At 33.9% G+C, this 15,509-nt stretch overlaps 1 long non-coding RNA gene across 1 annotated transcript; it reads left to right on the forward strand.

Annotated features, from left to right (window-relative positions):
- The first annotated feature begins 13,950 nt into the window (after positions 1-13,950).
- On the forward strand, positions 13,951-14,305 carry LOC110719084. The gene is made up of 3 exons (XR_002511021.1): positions 13,951-13,984; positions 14,070-14,183; positions 14,282-14,305. It is a non-coding gene; the product is annotated as an uncharacterized LOC110719084 (long non-coding RNA).
- The last annotated feature ends 1,204 nt before the right edge of the window (positions 14,306-15,509 follow it).

Consider the following 15,509-nt stretch of genomic DNA (forward strand, 5'->3'; position numbering starts at 1 on the left):
AACATTATTGAGCGACATTGACGATAAGTTTTTTTATCAAATGATGAGGTTTAAAATGTATAATTGAAAGTTTGTCTCTTTATTTGACATGGTGTAGTGAGTAAATTAGGAAATATGTCATATTTGATGAAAATGGTTTTTACAAGGAAATATAATTGGTTTGAAGTTATAAGGGTTGAAGAAGATATGCTTTTAGTTTTGTAATGGAATTCGAATCCATGGATTTATTTTTGATAAAATTTGGAATTTTGTGTTTTGTAGTTAATAATGTATAATGTACCGTTCTCATGAGTTTTTAAAATTATTTTAAGCAATTTTAGTTAGATATTAATTTTTTTAGTATGAATATAATTATAGTGGTATAATTATGTATTATTAGATGTACATAATATAATTATAGTGGAAAATAGATTACGAGTTTAATTGTGCTATGCAGGGTTGCAGTGTAATGGCAAGTGTGGAGGGCAATTTGGAAAAAAATCATTGATCTAAATGAGGTGTTTGAGGACTGTGAAGAAGAGGATCAGGGAATAGAAAATGATCCAAAAGTTGGAATGACCTTTGTATTTGGAGAAGAGTATGCCTAATTTTGCCACAACTATGCTTTCAAAAAGGGTTTTATGTTCTTCATTGAAACTAGCAAACTAATGGATGAGTACAAGAACGATGGTGGTACTCGAACAAGGGTAGGGAAGTATGAGACAATGTACCATATGATGCAACGAATAAGATTTAAATGTAAAAGGGGGGTGTACACAGAGCAAAGGGTCAAACGTCACAGGATGCAAAGTGTTTATTGATGCTCGTTTAGTAGATGGGAAGATGCAGGTACGTGGTTGTAAATTGGATCACAATCACCCAATTGATCCATCATGTAGCCGATCACCATACCAAATCGCTTTGCCTTTCTTAAAACAGTCAGTGAGAAGTGCAAATTCAAAGTGAAAGATGTGAAAGAAGGAAGTAGCTAATGAAACCAGAGAGTAATCTTGTCAATCATGCTTATAAATCTTTATAAATCTAAGAAAATAAATAAGAAATAGGAAAATAAAAATTATTTACGTCGTAATAAATAAAAATTGTAAAATAAGTTAACAAAAATTGTAAACTAAGCACTTATTTCCTAATAAAAATTGTAAAATAAGTTAACAATTAATGTTGTGAATTTGGGTTGCAATTATAAAATATCTTTGTTGGCGGATATTGCTAAAAATTAACCATATCTTATTAAATTATGGTTAATAGCATAGATTTTTTTTTTCAAAACCATATTATATGACATCATTAGTGAAATTAAAACATTTTAACATTGTTAAATTCCATAACATTACGCTTAGTAAATAAGTAAAATTTATATAAATAGAGTAACTTGAAAAATTATAGAAACTGTAACACTCAAAAAATTGGACAAAAACAAAACTGGACCAATTATTTAAAAATAAAATAATAAATGGTGTATGTATTCAATTTCTTACAAAAATATATGCCTCGACAAACCCCTGAACGGGAAACTAAAGTAAGCCCGAAAACTCTAGTAACCCCTCTCCAAGAAACTCAAGTAACCCCGGAAAACTCAAGAAATCCCTGACCGATAAACTCAAGTAACCTCGAAAAATCAAGTGATCCATGACCCAAAAATTCAAGTAACGAACCCCTGTCGCACGGTACAACAGGTCGCACATAAAAATTTGTGTTACTAAATAGAAATGATTGGGTTAAAGCGGTGACCATGAAAGAGAAAGAGTTTATATTAGATTGTAGTTTTTGGCAAAAAATGAAAGTATACCACCTATTAAAACACGACCGCATTTGATAAGTGTAATACTTATTTAAAATACAGAGAGAGTAGGTAACTCTTACTTTTTACAAAAATATAAAATACTATATCCAAATATGTCTTCACCTTATATACACCTTATACAAATATTATTTCAAGCTAGTTGCCTAGCTTCACATTATACAAATTGGAATTTTATCCTTATAAAAATAAGTAAACTTACAATAAGGTTATTCAGGTCTAATAAATAATTGCAATAACTTTAATAAGCTCTACTGCCTCCGTCCCTAAATTACATTCCTACTTTTCTCTATTTTGTGAGGAATAAATGCTAGAAATAGAAATATAATTTAGAGACTGAGGGAGTTGTAACACCCCAATAATTCTCTCTTTAAACCTGTGAGGACCCTAAACAATATTCAAGAGAATTACTGGCGTGCTACCGCCACATGTTCAAACGTTAAGGCTTTATCAGAAAATAGCAGCGGAAAAACTAAATCAAATATAAATAAGTTTCAAAACCAACGAATGAAACCAAATTAAGTCATACAACTTGGAACCATTAAGGCCCTTATTCAAAACCCCAATAAAAGTAGTAAGTGATTAAATTCAGTGTTCAAATAAATTCAAGCCCAAAAGAAATAGTGTCGAATAAAATCGAATTAAAATAAATTCAAACTTGCAAAAGAAATAAAATGCAAACAACCAACTCTCTACTCAAGATCCCACAACCCTGATGAATGTTGCATGTGTAAGAACCTGTGGTAATTCTGCTCCCCAATATTACAAGTGTAAAAATTGGATCGTCACAGAGTCATTAAAAGGCGAAGGCCATGACCAAAGAAAGACACACAAAGCACGCAATCAGCAAAGCTGAGTACATACAAGCTGCAAAATAAATTAAGAAATCCATAACATGCTACTAATAATCAATCATCATGCATCATTAAATTATAGACTCAACACACGACTCAACTATTTATATTACTAAGACTCCATTAATTAATAATAGGTAAATCATTATTTTTATTCATCGGATTACGCAATAGACAAGGTTGTCCAACCCATGCTCCATTTGGAACATCAATAAAAGAAAAACCCCATGCCTCCTTTCGGAAACATCAATAAACATCCAACGACCACGGGCGCGACTCCGTGACCGTAGTTAGTATGAGATCTCACCTAACTCCTAGTTTTGAAAAATATTTGAAATAAGAGACTCGTAGATCAAACGACCTCGAGAAAAGTACACGGCTAATACCCCATGTACCCCAATTGTCATTACTCCAGAAGTGCACCAATCCAGAGTTTTATTGCTCATCCATCTTGCACTTTACGTGATTTACAGGTTTAGACTTGGTGATGACTCATATGCATAACAATACAATCAATTCAATATCAATTCAATCAAGTAAAACAACTTTTCAATTTCAATTCTTGATTTATTAGTGACAAGCAACATTTATTATTTATTCCTTTACTACCTCGGTGTATAAACACCTTGAGTGCATAAGGCACCCAAAACCTTAACCTTGTCTTAGAAGACTTAAATTCTTCCTTTACTCATCCTACTTGCATAATCATGAATGAGTAATAAATTAATCATTACACCAATCATATACCTTTGCCTCTAAGCGCACCTTGCATAATTAGAGCACAAATAATACTTGCAATATAAAATAGTGCACGTCATACGAAATTCACAATGTATAACCAAACAATTTAACTCAGTCATCCCTATACATGATACTAAGTTCTCGATCCATCGTCCTTAAACATGTACCTAAAAGAAAGGTTTCGTAACTTGTACGTACCTTGAGTAAACGAATTGGTATGCCACTTTACTAACTAGAAATCACATTCAATAAACTCGTCTCCTAAGACAAATAATAACATCTCAATCAATACCCAATCAATCAAATTTACAGCAATACTAACTTACTTTAAAACCTTCAAAATCCAAATCAAACAACACTTTAAAACCTTCCCTTTAGTTAAAATTAAAGGCTTATATATAGTTCTTTAAATTTTCTTCATAAAAACTTTAAAATACACTCTTATACATACAGCAAGTTCAAAGTCTAATAAAAATCTAAAAATTATATAAAAACCCATAAAAATCTCCCTTTTTAATGGGTGATTAAACCCTCTTTATAAAACATCAAAAGTAGTACTTAGAAACTATGTCTAACACTTAAAACTTCAATAAAAACATATATTTATGCTTAATTAACTTTAAACATAATTAATTTTATTAATCAAACTCAAGGATAATATTTTAAGTATAAAAAAAACTTTGTTAAAATCATAAACTTCCCGAAAATCATATTTAGAAGCTGAATTTGGCCACGAGAGGGTGGTGCTCACTACCAAAAATGTGAGTCTTTCTTAAAACGTTGTTTCCACATGAAAAACACTACTTTTTCATCAAAATTGGATGAGTTCAGAATCTGATCGGGATTAAAACAGGATTAATATTAACGAACGAAAATCTAAAAATTAAAACACGAATTTACATGTTCAAAATAATATGGAATTAAGTTAAACTAATCATTAGTTATAATTACCAAAATTTCAAAACATCATTACTATAAAATCCCTAAATCAATTGTTCATAAAAACCCTAAAATCATGATTTTCAATAATTAAAAACCCTAGGTTATAAAATTTACAAAATCTAAAAATTATGATACTTATAAAATCTGAAATTATAAAGTTTAGTCATCAAAATACAACTTGATACTAATTAAATTACTTTCAAACAATAAAATCAAAATCCATAAATCAATAATTATAATTATACAAATTAATAAAACAAAGGAGAGAGAAAATAAGACTAACCTTTTTGTGTGGGAAATTTTTGGGGATTAATGGGGTATTTATAGGAGAGAATGTTGTAGGGTAAGTAAGAAGATTGGGCATCATAAAATTATTGGGCCAATTAGGTAAATGAAATGGACTAGGCTTTGTTTGTATGATCATGAATTGTAGAACATAGGTTCATAAAATAGTTTGTGCTAAAATAATTTTTGACCAATATTAATAATTTGAAACCTTTGAAATTAAATTATGAAAAATAACAAATAAATATTATAAATAAAATAAATTTTCATTGATAAAATATTTAAAAATAAGTATAAATAAAAACTTATAACTTCAAAAAACTACAATACGTGCGATAACATAAATAAGATCTAATAAGTTCCAATAAGTTTAATAACGTCTTCTAAGTTCATAGGGGTCTTTAATAAGGCTAATGAATATTAATAAGGTCTAATAACTTCCAATAAGTTTAATAAAGTATAGTAAAATAGTTGAGTAACTAGATATCATAAGTTATTTTTCCTAAACTAATAAATTTATCATATCTACACTTAACTGAGCTTAAGATTTTTTTATCACCTTCTTTTCAAGTCTTTCTAGTGTAACAAGCTTAGATAAGTTCAATTAAGGGTATGTTTTGTATACCTTATTTTCACTTATTCCACCTGTAAGAAGTTCATATTTGTTGGTACAAGTTTAATAAGTTTAGAAAAGAGTTACCCAAGTGTAGACACCCATTTGTGTCTCCCCAAAACCAAACCTAGTGATGAGTACCTTTCACGTCGAATCATAATCGAATGAAGCGAAAGTGTGGAAAGTCTAGTGTTGCGGAAAGTTTTAATTTCTTTTCTCTTCTCTTTGTTTTTGAAAACTTATTTTAAGAAAACAGCAAATCCAGTTTGGTTGGTCCATGATATAGGTCCAATAGTAGTGTAGTTGGATGGCACTTGACAAGAGATTTCCAACGATATGTTATAAGCCCAATTCCGATAAATATTGAGGAAGTTATGCCAATTTACCAAATGATCTTGGGGAGGGCCTAATATGATTTATCATTCCTAATGCAATTAGCATTGATAAATTGACTTTTTTTGACTTTTCAGAGTTTTAATTAAAATCAAAAAGCATTTTCGGGGAAAAGATACGATATTATCCTCCAGTACGGCAAACTTATCTGATTTTCGAAAACGCGTCAAAAATAGGCCCGGCGCCTGACTCCAAGCATCGGCGCCTGGAACTAGGCCTGGCGCCTAGCGCCCGCCATTGGAGCCTGACGCCAATAAGCTGGTGCTGGCGCCAGCTCTGTTTTGCGTGCGCCAATCTCGTTTTGCGTGCGCCAAGTGCTCTGTTTTGATATTTTATCTTTTTGGCTGATTTCTCTATAAATAACGTATTAAAAACTCCGTTTTCATTCACCAATTCTCACGAATTCTCACCTACAATCAGTTTTTATTCACAATCATTAATTCTCTAACTCTCTCTTAATCATTCACCTACTCTCATCAAGATTTTCTTGATTATTCTCTATCTCTCTCTTCTAAACTTTGTCTTTTTCATACACAATTCCGCATTCACAAAATCTAGAAACACCTAGCATTGTTCGAAGTTGCCTTCACCGTAGACGTGAAAGGTTTTAATTTCTGAGGTTTTGGTCCCAAATATCTATTTCAATTATTTAATTTAATTGTTTTAATTATTATTTTCCTTGAAGTTACTAACGCGTGTATTTTGTTATTAGAAAGAGATACGAAGCATCCAAGTAAGTGCTTTAATTGATTTATTGATATTATGATATAGAAATCATGTTTAGATTGTTATTTTGATTCCTAGTATCATGTTAGGATGTTCAAAGATTCCTAGTATCATGTCTAGGGTAACTTTAATATCAAGTATGATGCCTTTTATGTTCTTCCTAATATTTATGATTATTAGTAACATGTTAGGTTTAAATATATGATTTTTATTGCTTAGTGACATGCTAGGGTTTGTTATTAATCTTGTTAGTATCTTGCCTAGGATCTAGCTATTTTTATTATGCTTTAACATGATTTATAATTGTTTTGATTATGATTATAATGATGATTATTACAAGTATGATTTTTATAATTATGATTATTATTTTTATGATTATTATTATCTTGATGATGATTATATTTTTATTGTCATGATATTGATTATTTATTATGTTGCCTGATATTTATTTATTTCTTGATCACGCCTTTATGCATGTTTAAAGGGAATCGGTACTTGTAATCACGCTTGATAAGATAATTAATAATCTTGTTTAGGGTTAATTTGATTATATTTTCAAGTGATCGCCAATAATAGATTTATTTGTGCATTATATTCAACCAACGTAGATAAACAAGTTTAGGGTTAATCCTATTGATTGCATGTTAGTCAAAAAGCGTACATGAATACGATCAGAATAAAGTAGAGGCCTATTATTAGGGCAGGTTCAATCTCTTTTAGGTTGGATTTGTACCTTCATCCCAGAACCCTTATTTGGTTAGACCTTATGGAGTTGACGATCTCTTGGATCGTTAAGGGGTGTAACCTTCACCCTGTGAACGGTTTACAAGTTCCTAAAAAACTTGTTGGCGACTCTTTTGCTCTATCTTCTTCCCTTTTGGACGCCACTGTACTTTAGTGTATGATCACAGTGGGGTTCAAGCTAGGGGTTAATGCTTGAAATTATTCCCTACAGTATTTGGCGACTCCACTGGGGAGGATTTCTATTTTAATTCCTGAATTTGTTTCGGCAATGATTTAGAATGAGTGGATGAGACTCGAAACGTTCTAAGAATTTCATGTGCGTAATTTTGATTAACATTATTGTCATATGCATAAAAAAGATCTCATTGGAAAGACCATCTGTAATGAGTTAAAAACATAGGATTTTACACGTAGGAAATTTGAGAAATATCTTTCGCAACTAGGACCGAAATAACACCGCGCGAAACTGGAAAATTTTATTGAGCACAAAAAGCTGCTGAGGCATGTGGGAAGTAGCGCCAGAGGCCAGAGCTTGGCGCCAGCATTTTAGCCGTAGCACCAGACGCCAGTACTAGCGCCAGACGCTATAGTTAAAATTTAGCGCCAGTCTCTGATTGCTGGTGCCAATTTCCCCCAATACCGAGCCAGAATTATGCGTTCTAATTTCGACCGGTTTTTCGTATTGTTTGGTCAATCCTACTTCCTGATTAAATTTTTTCTCACTTTTCTAAAACCCATATGTGTTCCACATATGGACATAACCCTCTGGGAATTCATTCTCCATCTACCTGATTGAACGCTCCGTGCAACAAAGGGTACATCCGAGATGTTGAATTCACCAAACCATGGAAGCGAGTTTTTTCTAAACTCGCGGTGTCCCATCCACTTGCGCCAACCCTTCACGGTTAGGCTTCCGCGCGGTGCATTCGGAAAATTAACCATGGACCCTCTATTGACTAACCCATATCCCGAACTTTAGAGAAATAGAGCCATGGTTAGGTTGCAAACGCATTGCATCATATTGTGTCTACTTGACTAATTGTGCATTATTTGTTGTGCATATATTCTATGTTTCTCTTAACCATTTGTTTGACTTGTGTTAAGACTAAATAAACTGATTCCTGACTAAAGGACTTTGTTTAATTAATTAATTAATTAATTTGAGCTAATAAATAAACATAAAATCGAGTCGTAGTTCCTTTAAGTCGACCCGGATTTTTATTCCCGTATACTGCACAAGCGTCAACTTGTTTTGGTCATAGCCGGAGTTCTCGGAAGAACTACGAGTCGTACAATATATGGATCTGTAGCTCTGAGTTTTATCGTTAATGTGGCGTTGGTTTCATCCAAATCAGAGTCACAGATAAAAAGTTATGACTAAAATACCACAGTATGTCCAGTTTAATGCATATACGTGAAGTCTTAACTTAGTCTTTGCTTGAGTCTAGTCACATAGTCTAGCCACATGGTCATGACACGAGTCTTAACACATCACCTACACTCAATAGTCATAGCACACACTTTGAGTATATGCCACCATGACCATGTCTTAGGTTCATGCATGAGTCGGTCTTTTTTCGTCATTTGAGTTGGGGGGTACATTTTATTCCTAATTCTTCATATCCCTCCATCTACATCATTTTCCTTCACATTCTATTCCAATCTTTCTTCACATCCTCCTTCCATTGCATGTTGAATAGAGTTTGAGTTAAATAATTAACAATGAATATCCCCAAATTCCTTTTCCACAGTACTTGGTCGAGGAGAGAAGGGCGATTAATCAAGGACAATCTCTTTATTCAAGTTTCACTTTTCGATAAACTAATTCGTCAAAAGAGGAAGGCTAAAAAGATAATGGCAAGTCAAGAAGAAGTTAACGAGCTTAGGAACCAATTGGTTACCGTAACTGAGACATTGAAGCTTCTCACACTCAAGATCAATGATCCCGTGAAGCAACAACAGATGGACCTCATGCAAGAGAGTCTAAGCAAGCTATCTAGTGACTATAAATTTCAGGTCATGAGTTCACAAGGGGTCTCTCTGGACAAGGAACTTCTTCCGCATAAGTTCAACGCCACTGACATCCCTAAATTCAAGGCAATAGATAACCCTTACTTCCATCTAAGAGCTTTTGAAACTATAATGAGCATTAAGGGTATCGATAAGAAGGTTTTCCCCTCTCTGTTCCCACTATCTCTCGAAACCGTTTGTCAACAATGGTTATTTTCTCTCGAGAAAGAAAAAACCTCTTCTTGGGAGTCGATCACAAACGCTTTCATTGATAGATATAAGTGCAACATCTAAGACGAAACAGACCACAGACAACTTGAGATGTTAAAACAAAAAGAAAACGAAGGGTTCACGTCTTTCTTCAATAAATGGAGAGAAACTTCCGCTAATATGGTCAAGGCTCCTACCGAAAAAGAATCTGTGAGGATGTTTATCAAGAATCTCCAAGGGAAGTATTCAAGGCACTTAAAGTACCAACACAATTTAAATACTTTCAAGGCTGTGTATAACATAGGCATTGACATTGAAGATGACCTTCTGAAGATAATGGTGCGAGAGGAAAGAAGAGCGACCATCCTTCTTCTTCCTCTCCCATTAATGAGGTACATGCCACGAACACCTCTAAACCACAAATCCAAAGATCAAAAAGGATGTTCACTCCACTTGGCATGAGTTATGAAACAGCTTTCGAGAAGCTACATCACCAAGGACTAGTCATGCCCATAGGGCCCATCAAAGATCCAGTTCCAGAAGCCAGGCCACCTAAGTGGGACCCTAATAAGAACTGCAAATATCACCAAGGAAAGGGTCAAGACATCGAGGAGTGTTGGAAACTCAAAGAAGCTATTCAAGATCTGATCGATAACAATGAAACTTTCGAGATTCTAGCCATCGAAGATGACCAAGCACCCTTCGATCCATCACTTCTTATCACACCTGTAGGAGAGCCCATGATCGAGATAGCTTATATGACCTTTCTCGATGAAGTGGCCATAATTGAGGAGGATCAAAGTCTTTTCTAAGATAATTAATACAATGGAAGACTCGTCAAGTCTAAAAGAGGACGTTCGAAAACTGCAAGATGTCGTTGCCATGCTCTTAAATGTGGTAGAGGGATTAGCAAATCGGTTAATGACCATCGAACAAAATTCTCGCCAAGAGTTTAATGAAGAACTCAATGCTCCTAAGCCACAGGCAAAACAGACCATTGAAGAGTACACACTAATAGGAATGACTTACAATGAAGCTTTTGACTGTCTTCACGATCAAGGTCTTATCCACCCCATTGGTCCCAGTCAAGACCCCCCGCCTGAAAAATGGTTTCCCAATTGGGATCCAAATTTTTATTGTCGATACCATAGAGGTCGTGGTCACACCACTGAAGTATGTCTCGCCCTCAAAGATCGTGTTCAAGATCTTATTGATTCAAATCTCCTTCATGTTCCTCCGCGCGACAAGAAGGCCAAGATTAGTAACAATAGTATCAGTGGCTGTAAAGGGAAGAAGAACGACTATCCTTCTTCTTCCGAAAAACCTACTCTAGCAACAGTGTTGGTACTTTCGACCTTAGTGAGATCCTAGCCATGGGTAATCGAAAGCAACCGAAAAGGGAATTTACCCCTATTGGAATTAACTATGATGAGGCTTTCGACCGACTCCATGCTAAGGGAATCATTACTCCCATTGGACCTATTCAAGATCCTCCACTTAAGAAAAGATTTCCTAGTTGGAATCCAAACGAACATTACAAGTGCCACCAAGGCAGGGGTCATACTACTGAGAGCTGTTGGAAGCTAAAGGAGGCTATCCAATATTTGATTGATAACAACAAGCTTCCCATGCCTCCAGTTAACAAGAAGAGCGAGTGATGATAAAGGGAACAACACAAGACAAGAGGCGAGCTTCAACGACAAGATTTCGTGACCTCTTTTTTCTATTTCTTTTTCATTTTTTCCTTTCCCTAATAACACTAGTAGAAAAATGTACATTTGCGTCGCCATATTTGCGTCACTCATTCTAAGGAGCGAAGCAAATGTTTTATTTTACCTTCCTTTTAAATTATTTGCGTCGCATAATATTTAAGAAGCGACGCAAAACTCAAGTGCATTTCAACTTTCTATCCTTTGCGTCGCTCCTATTTATTAAAGCGGCGCAATTAATAAACTTATTTGCGTCACTCATTAGTTAGCAAGCGACGCAAATAAGTGATTAAGTAAATTGCGTCACTCTTTTACTAATGAGCGACGCATATGTACATTGTACAACATTATAAACAAGGTTATTTGCGTCGCTTTTTTATAATAAAGTGACGCAAATAACTCTTTTGTCTTTAGGTTTTTCTGTGTTTTTTACCTTAGTTTTTCATCAGGTACCTACATTCACTATACAAAAAGAAAAAAAAAACAAGAGTTCTTAAATTCCAGCGAATTTCTACAGCAAAATACCCACAAATTTGTCTCTGAAATCCAACAAATTCGGCCAAAAACTTGCGTTTCCCCAGCAAATTTAACATCTGAAATCGCAGTGAAGTCGAAGACCCATAATCGGCTGCGAATTCGAGCAATTTCGAGCAAAATTTTAGACCAAAAACCCTAAGAAATTCGAAGCCTTAAACCCAGAAAAATTGATTGTTTCCGACCAAAAATCCCCCATTTCGAGCAAAAAATCAACTCAAAAGCATACAAATTCGAACCCTAAAAGCCCCAAAAAATTCAATTTCGGTCTTCAAGTTCGATTGGGGGATTTCGTGGGGGGATTTCTAGGGTTTTTGGCAGCGACGCAATATACCCTAAGAAATTTGTCCCATTTCAGTCATAAATAATTTTTGTTCGAGTTTCAGTCAAGAAATTACAGCAACAATAGGTTAAGTCAAGAAATTACAGCAACAATAATTGTTTGAATTACGTCTTTTTCTGGGTTCAAGTCAAGAAATTACAGCAACAAAAATTCGAGCAATAACTGAAATTTTCGAGTGGAAAAATCGCTTAATTTTGCCCCAAAAAACCCGAGGAAGTTCAAGCAAATTACAGCAACAACAATTGAAGTTCGATTTCGGCTCGACATTGTTGAATTTTTGAAGTCAATTCCACCTATGGTAAGATTTCTTCTATTTATGTTCAATCTTTTCTTGGTTTAAGGCTTCGAATTCGGGGAAGATTAATGAGTGTGCTGAGTAAGCTTAATTTGCAAAATTTGGCTATTCTTACATGATTCATAATTATTGTGTCTCTGCTTGGTAATTTTGCAAACTTTGATTTAAGTTATTACTGCCTTAATCTATTGTAGTCTAGTACAAATGTACATTACTTGATGATTTAAGTTATTACTGCCTTAATTGCAATTAAAAAGTCCATTATGATCTCGGGTTTAGTCATTGAAGCATGCTGAACGAGCACTTCAGTCGAGTGATACATTGTTATGTCTATCTTAGTTGTAATTAGCCTAACAGATGATTAAGGTTTACGTGCTCGCATTTGTAAGCATCGAAAAGTCGATATCCATCATACATACTGTCATGCAGCTTGATTATTGCTGGCATGCTTTTCAACATACCTTAAGAGCATGGTTCAACCCTGGCCTAAGATCTGCCTTTTGGTCCAAACCTAACTTTTCCGGCAGTTGGAAATTGAACCTTTTCTGAACTTAGACCACAACAAGCAATTCAAGAATTAACATGAAAATATAAATATAAATATAAATATAAATGGAAGTATAAAATGTCAGTGTAATCATTGAAGTGTAGCAAACTTAAAATTTACTGTAATGAAGCTTTAGGTGTCGGCTCCTGTAATGGTCTTCACATATTCATAAGTTCTGTAAGACCTTTTTGTTTTGCTGGTATTAGAAATTTAGTTTAAACCTTTATTGAAAAGGAGGCAATGTCAGTATTTCTTACTCAACTAATGTTATGACTATTTGGCTAATAATGAAAAATAGTGTAAATGTACTTTTTTAACTAGTGGTTTTTAGTGATGATGGTTTTAACTTGTTTTTAAACCTAGTATCAAGTTTTCTTATCTGTTAAGCTACTTTTGAAGGCCTAAATCTGGAGGAAAAAACCCAGAATTATTATTATTATTATTTTCAATTTTTTTTTGTAAGTCTCAAGCATGAACAACTGTCATCTCCGATTCATTAAAATGGAGAATCCGTATGTTCCCTTGTAAATGGTTGAATAAAAGGAAGTTATTGTGAATCAAATGATCATTGATAAATCAATTAATACATATGAAATTATATAAGGGAATGGTGTTGTATGCATTGCTTTTTATCTTAGTCTAGGGCTACCGGGGTAGATTCTAAAACATTGCTAATTGCAGATCATTTGATCCTTAAGCTTAAGTAAAAATTGATATGTATTGTAATACACTTTGGTTATGCATGACATATTCATCCTTTGTTACATTAATTCACTTATGATTCTAGTCTATTAGCCGCTTCATCTATATATACTGCTTGGTTAGTTCTCATCTGGAAATATTTTTTTCTTATTGATTTCTAAATTTTGGTTGGTTTAAATCTTGGCAGTACTTGGATGAAAACAAGTCTTTGATTCTGAATATTGTGGAAAGCCAGAATTCGGGGAAGATTAATGAGTGTGCTGAGTAAGCTTTATTTGCTAACTTTGGCTATTCTTACATGATTCATAATTGTGTCTCTACTTGGTAATTTTGCAAACTAGTGAGAAATGGTTAGTACTCTAGTTTTTAAGGCAATTGGGTCAGATTAATTATCAATTTTATCATACTGATCCGTTCTTTCATTGTATGGTTAAAGGTGGTATGCAAAACGATTTCTACATCCTGACATTGTGGCACCATATGATTACATATTTATCTGGGACAAAGATTTGGGAGTGGATAATTTTGATTCTGAAAAGTTAGCACTCTTTCTGCATCATATCCTCTAATGTCTTGAGCTATTCAGTACAGAACTTTTGTCATTTTTTTTATTGAATTTTCAGATACGTTGATTTGGTTAAGAAACATGGTTTGGAAATTTCACAGCATGGTGTGGATCCTAATAGTCCGTTTACATGGAAGATGACAAGGAAAAGACATGACAGTGAAGTTCACAAGTAATAACTACTAATGATGTATAATTTATGCTCAGTTATCTTCCTTTGAACAATTACCAAAATATTGATCTGAGTTGTTTCCTGGGTGCACTTTGCAGGAGCACAGAGGAGAAACCAGGATGTTAAATTTCAGTTAAATTGTTCAATTTTTGCTAAAAAATGGAGAATGATTCTTCCAAGAAAATTGAAGTTTCTGCCCTAAACCCCAATTTACAATCAAGAGGTGCTTTGGTTGTATTAGAAGGGTTAGATCGAAGTGGAAAGAGCTCTTAGTGTATTCAGTTTCTCTCTCACTTGCAAAGTATTGGGTGTTCTGCTGAGTTATGGCGGTTTCCGGATCGAAATACTGCTGTTGGGCAGATGATCTCTGCTTATCTTTCCAATCAATCTAATTTGGATGATAATACTATTCATCTTTTGTTCAGTGCTAATCGTTGGGAGAAAAGGTTGTTTCTTTTTTCTTTTTATGATTGTTTTTTTATACATAATTTGTGAGTTGCATACCATGTGTTTGATGTTATGTTTAGCTGAATCTAATTCCTTTCTATGTTGTTATTTATTGGTTAATTTATTTGGTATGATCTGAGACATGGCTGTTAAACCAAATCTTAGTTTTTTCATAGCTTGCATCAGACTGTACAATTTTGGTAAGGCTGTAAGGTTAATAGGTTTGACAGTGGTGACTTTATCTTGCATAGTGACATTATAGTGATGCCTGCAATATTATGTAGTGCAGGTTATACTAATTTTATTTTACTTAAACATGTTCCAGTTTCTTGCAATGTTCTTTATATTTTTGTAAATTATGTTTTTTAACTAGATTCTGTGAGATAGTTGCTGTTTCATCAAATTCCGTAATAATGCCATCTAGATTTTCATACGATGCTGAATGATAACAGATGGTTGATGCCTGCTTGCCAATGGAAGAAGTCCAGAAGAAGCTCAGAGAATATGTGCTTGAGTGTGTTGCGGCCTGCAAAAATGGAAGGGCTCTGTCTCACTTTTGGTCACAATAGGCAAGCTGCCATATGCCTCTTGCTCGCTTGGGCGAAATTGTATACTATAGTCAGTAATTAGTAGTTACCACGTTTTGAACTCTAGGTTGAGCTGTTGAGGTACTTCTACCTTTAAGTTTAAGTATAGAAGTTGGAGTTGTATTATACGTTGATTTGGTTAAGAAACATGGTTTGGAAATTTTATGGGTAGGCCAAATTACAGAGGAGACTCTGCCGAAATTTACATTTGCATTATTCAATAATATTGCATTTTTATTTCAATTATATTAGCGTTAGCATATTACTTTATACCTAGGAAAACAAGTACTAC

The sequence above is a fragment of the Chenopodium quinoa genome, unplaced genomic scaffold (assembly GCF_001683475.1).
Source record: "Chenopodium quinoa cultivar QQ74 unplaced genomic scaffold, ASM168347v1, whole genome shotgun sequence".
Classification (NCBI taxonomy): Eukaryota; Viridiplantae; Streptophyta; class Magnoliopsida; order Caryophyllales; family Amaranthaceae; genus Chenopodium; species Chenopodium quinoa.